Genomic DNA, 6,000 nt, shown 5'->3' with positions numbered 1-6,000 from the left:
GAGACCCTACTACACTCCAGAATACCCGCTGTACGAAGCATCCGCTAGCATCTGTCCAAGAAATCTTGAGCATTCTCTGACTCAGTTGCACTGAAAGTTGGAGGATGGAGTCTCTGAAACCTCTCTAATCTCTTTTGCTCCTCGTCATTCATAATAGGACCTACCTGGGCCTGAGCAGCTGGAACCTGCTGGACTGGAAGTCCATGCACTACCTGTTATGGAGTACGGGAAACAAGGGTAAGAGTACCTCCCCCGGCCTGAGAAGTGGAAGGTGCGGCCTGAGCCGAAACAACCTGAGCAAGGCCGGTGCAAACAGTCAAAATCTGAGCTAAAGCCTCCTAAAGGCTTGGAATCACAATAGGCATAGTTGGTGCCTGAGTTGGTCCTGTCGGCTCAGTTATATCTGGAATCGGCTCCTGAGTTGGAGCAAATGGTGGTGCTACAGGTGCTGCTCCAACTGATGTACGAGCTACACCTCGACCTCTACCTCGACCCCGACCTCTACCATGGCCCCGGCCTCTCGCGGTTCTAACTGGTGGCACTAGTGGCTAACCATCTGATCTGGTAGTACGTGTCCTTACCATTTGTGAGAGAATAGAATAACAAATATTTAGTTTCCATAATCAACAAATTTGCACGACAAAATACAAGAAAGTGAAATTTTCCTAAGGGTTCGGAAGCCTCTCAAAGATAAGTACAGACGTATTCGTACCGATCCGCAAGACTCTACTAAACCTGGTCATGACTTGTGAGACCTATGTAACCTAGGCTCTGAAACCAACTATATTGTGCTAAAATCCAAAACATGAGATGGATCTCCGACATATTTCCGGAGCATAGATACATGAAACACTAGATGAACACCCGATAGATTAGGTGGCAATGCAAGTTCATAAGCCACATGTCCAATCTTCTAAAGTATTTCCAAAGGCGTATTGTGTTTTGACTTACAGATGTTCATTGGTATTGCGGTACTCACCTGGTTGATAGACTGCTGATATTCAAATTATTTCTATGTGGTACGGAAGAATTATGAAAGTATTCCTCGTGGGATGATCGTGCATGAAAGACGTGTTAGTCATTCGAGTGCTGGAGTTGGATAAGTTATGGTAGTTCATGTGTTTTATGAATTTGGAGACTAGGAGTTCTCCGAAGCATATTGTTTCTGGGTTGCGGCCTGTTTGAGGTGACTGTTTTATTTAAACTCAGTGGAGGCACTAGTTGTGCTAATTATTTGAAATAGTTACGCGCTATGAGTGCACCTATATGCAAGGTTTGAGCCCATGTGCGGGCATCAGAGAAAGTATTCATACTCGGAAGAATGCTTAGGCTATGATATGCATAGAGTTGACTGTTTAACGTAAAGTTATAACATTTCTCGTATTCGTACCTTTGTTGAGAACTATCTAGCTATAGTTGAGGTTACAAATAGGCTGATTCCATGAATAAATTGGGTAGTTACTATTTGTGCGTTAACTTTTTGATTTCAGTTGTGATAGCACACTTTTCACATGCCTACTCTGTGGCGTTTTATTTATACCAGTCAAGGAGCATGTGAATCTTATTTAATTTATCATATGTACTTATTTGATTGCTCCTGTATGATATGCTTGGACTGGAGGCCTGTGACCATGCTAGGCGGATTATGTTATTGGCACGTGAGCAGTCCCTGCGGATCCATATACTGATATTATTCGCACGTGAGTTGTCCGTGCGAGTCCAGATATTGATATTATTGGCGCGTGAGTTGTACGTGCAGGTCCAGATATTGATACTATAGCACGTGAATTTTCCATACATGTGATGTTAATGTGAGCTCTAGGAGAACAGGTTACCGTTACTAGATTTGTGTGTCATGGTTCTACTATAAATGATGAGCTCATAGCATTGCGGTTGTGGTAGTGATGGTTGAACCTACAAAAACGGTTCACTTCTTTGAGATATTGTTCCATTTTTGGGTACACAGATTGCATAGTTGTGGCTTGAGTTATATTGGTGTGCCATGTCTATGGGATAATTGTGATTAATAATATAATATCATTGTACCTAGAATGGAACTATCTGGTTTGATTACGGTATATTCAGAAGGATAATATTGAAAGTCGGCTTAGAAAGTGTTTATGGTTCTGGTTGGAGCGAGAGAGCTCCATGACTTGTTGATCTGATAAGGGGTCATGTGATTCTACATGTTTCTTTCGTTATCATAAGTGTACGAAGGTTTTGGAATGGGGTTTTGTTTGTTATGGATTTTAATACTAGTACCATGTTTATCTTAAGTAGTTACTGTGATCGGGAATGGTGATGCGAGTATGCGAGTTGTGTAGTATGTTATGTGATTATATTTGTGGTTATGGTTATGTCTTTATATAGCTTGTTCAAACTTATACAATGTATAGATGTGAGACTCGGGTCTTGTAAGAAACTTTGGATATTGAAAATTGGGTTCTAAGTTTTACGGACTAAGGTTAACGTAATGATCTTCAATTGTGTTGTGTTGTCAGGACAATGGAATAGGGTAGCGTGAGATCACCCCCGGGTATGTGCGTGGTAAGGTGGAATAGTGATTTGATGGCTTGGAAACAACTCTTGGCACGTTCGAAGACGAACGTATGTTTAAGTGAGGGAGAATGTAATGACCCGACCGGTCGTTTTGAGTATTTATGCTCCTTTTAACTATTTCAAGTCTTGAATAGCTTCATACGATGTATTATGACTTGTGTGAATTGTCGATTTTGGTTTTTATGTGTTTCGAAATTAGTTCGGAAGAATGAATTTCATGTTTGACGCTTTGAGTTGGAAGAATTGACCAATTTTGACTTTTAGTATTCAACCTCGGATCGGAGTTTTGATGATTTCAATAGCTCCGTATAGTGATTTTGGACTTAGGAGCGTGTCCGAAAAATTATTTGGAAGTCCGTAATTAAATTAAGCTTGAAATGGCTAAAATAGAAATTTATGTTTGCAAGTTTGACCGGGGAGTTGACTTTTTGATATCGGGGTCAAAATTCGATTCTGGAAATTTGAATAGGTTTGTTATGTCATTTATGACTTGTGTGCAAATTTTGAGGTCAATCGTTGTCGGTTTGCCTAGTATTCAGATATGCTCCATCACGACAGGTTAGAATTTTGGTTCGTGACATTGGCCTTCCGACGTCTTCTTTTTTCATAGGTTGTGTTATTGAGTTTCCTTCTTTCTGCCTTAGCTGACACAAAACTTGGTCGATAAAACATGTTGATTTTATCAAGTTTTATTATGTTTATTACCATAGGAACTTGTACTCAATATTGGTTCATTTCTACTTATAGCTTTTGTGAATAGAGATTCTACTTGGAGTGTTTTATACCTTTGGACTTTTCTTCCTACAATCTTGTACTCAATATTGGTTCATTTCTTTGTTAGTGAATCACCAAGGTGGCTTTACGTAAGAGGAAACAAAGAAGAATTTGTCCTAACTTTGAAAAGAATTACAACAAAAAATAGCTTAACCTTAAGCTTCTATGGCTCCTTCATTGATTTTGAAGATCAAGAACACAATGTAAGTTAATTACTTCTCATTAATGTGGTCTACATTTATTTAAAGTATGTTGAAGGGGGCTTTGGAGCAACGGTAAAGTTGTCTTCGTGTGATCTATAGGTCAAGGGTTCGAGCCATGAAAGCAGCCACTAATGCTTGCATTAGGGTAGGCCGTCGACTTCACACCCCTTGGGGTGCGGCCCTTCCCCGGACCTTGCGTGAATGCGGGATGCCTTGTCCATCGGATTTTCCTTTTCAATTTAATTTTCGTATTATTTTCTTCTTTAATTAAAAGAAATGAGGTTGCATTATATTTTTATTTTGAAAATTATATCTTAAAGTAAAGATAGCCTATATATGTTGCACTTAATGTCCATTAGTTTCTTATGTTTTTCTCATGAGACATACTTCTGCCGAGAAAAGGTGTCTGTTTGGTCACTAGTATAGTTAAGTTATCTAAAACAAATTATGATGCCAATTTTGAGTATCCATCTATGTATTTCGCCTTAAACAAAGCTTTGGTCACTAGTATAGTTAAGTTATCTAAAACAAATTATGATGCCAATTTTGAGTGTCCATCTATGTATTTCGCCTTAAACAAAGCTTTGGTAGGTTTCTATGATAGGCAATTTTATAAGACTACACCAATCTAAAATGAGAAGGGGAGCTTTAGAGCAATGGTAAAGTTGTCTTAGTGCAACTCTATAGATCACGAGTTCGAGCAGTGGAAGCAGTCACTAATGCTTGCATTAGGGTAGGCTGTCTACATCACACTCCTTGGGATGCAGCCATTTCTCGGATCTTGCGTGAACACTGGATGCCATGTGAACCGAGCTATATTTAAAATTAAAAAAATCTAAAATGAGTTGCTAAAGCGTAGAAGTACCTCTATGTGTACACGGAGTAAGCAAGTCCAAATGTCTGATTTATTCAATATTTTTTTATTTGCATGTTATTTTATTCATAAAGCATGCCTGATTCATGTAAATATCTTTGGAACTTCTAATGCAGATCTCAAGAGTCAACAATCAGTCTCTACTCAGCTATCAAGATGGTGGTAGAAAAGAATTGGGCTTTCAAGAGGCTAATATCAGTTATCTTATTGTTTTTGGTGTTGGATTGATTTACTATGGGATGCCACTAGGAGTTATCTTATTAAAATAGAACGCTTTTGTTTATTTTTGTTTATTTTTTTATTTTTGCAGTGTTGTTTTATTTTATAGGATTATGAGAATAGGAAGTAAAGTCACTGGAAGCGTGCAAAAGCGAGCGAGATGGTTGAAACTAGTGTGAGATACCCGCACAAAGGACCATCCTTGGGAGAAGTCTGAGTACCCCGTGAGCTGCTATTGCTTTGGCCTTTGGCCTTTCAGTGAGTTTCTTGTCCACCCTTATTATTTTATACTTTATTTGTGCATTGGGGACACTGCACTTGTAACGACCCGGCCGGTCGTTTTGAGTATTACAAACCCGTTTCCCCATTTACTGCTCAAATTATACTTTACAGTTGTTGTGTGAATTGCCGGGGCAACTGGTTCGGGTCCGGTGAGGTTTTGGAATGAATTGGAACACTTAGTTTCAAGGTTTAAAGTTTAAGTTAAAATAGTGACCGGATGTTGATTTATATGTAAACGACCTCGGAATTTAATTCTGATGATTCCAATAGCTCAGTATGGTGATTTTGAACTTAGGAGCGTGTTCGGAAAAATTAATTGGAGGTCCGTAGGGGAATAAGGCTTGAAATGCCGAAAGATGAATTTTTGAGAAGTTTTACCGGGGGGTTGACTTTTTGATATCGTGGTCGAAATTTGATTCTGAAAATTTGAATAGGTCCGTAATGTGAAATGTGACTTGTGTGCAAAATTTGAGGTCATTCGCACGTGATTTGATAGGTTTCGGCGTCGTTTGTAGAATTTAAAAATTTATTAGGCTTGAATCCGTGTGTAGTTCGTATTTTTGAGGTTGTTAGGTATGATTTAAGGCCTCAAGTAGGTCCATGTTATGTTATGAAACTTGTTGGTATGTTCGGACGGGGACTCGAGGGCCTTAGGTGAGTTTCGGATGGTTAACGGATTGATTTTTGAATTTGGAAGACTGCTGGAACTGAAGCCTTCTGGTATAATCTCACCTGCGTAAAAGTAGTCGCAGGTGCGAGCTCGCAAGTTCAAGCAGGGGTGCGCTGAAGCGAGGCGCGTAGGTGCGGAAGGAGCTTCGCAGTTGCGCTATCGTACTTGCGCGAGAGGAGCGCAGATGCGGGCAGAGGGCTGTGAGGCATTGGTCGCAGGTGCGAGGGAAACTTCCGCACCTGCGTGAGCACAGATGCGGACGGATGCGCGCAGAAGCGAAAACTGGGCCCGCGAGTGGAGACCGCAAATGCGACGTTTTTCTCGCATAAGCAAATGCGCAGGTGCGCAAATCTTGTCCGTAGATGCGGAAATCGCTGGGGCAGAACCTTAAATTTGAGGGTTCAATATTTTCACCCATT

At 40.2% G+C, this 6,000-nt stretch overlaps 1 pseudogene; it reads left to right on the top strand.

The window, feature by feature from the left end:
* The first annotated feature begins 2,051 nt into the window (after window positions 1-2,051).
* LOC104109450 (organic cation/carnitine transporter 3-like) overlaps window positions 2,052-6,000 on the top strand; it is a 121,839-nt pseudogene continuing 117,890 nt past the window's right edge.

This window comes from Nicotiana tomentosiformis, chromosome 5 (genome assembly GCF_000390325.3).
Source record: "Nicotiana tomentosiformis chromosome 5, ASM39032v3, whole genome shotgun sequence".
Classification (NCBI taxonomy): Eukaryota; Viridiplantae; Streptophyta; class Magnoliopsida; order Solanales; family Solanaceae; genus Nicotiana; species Nicotiana tomentosiformis.
This window is presented reverse-complemented; position numbering and strand designations above follow the sequence as displayed.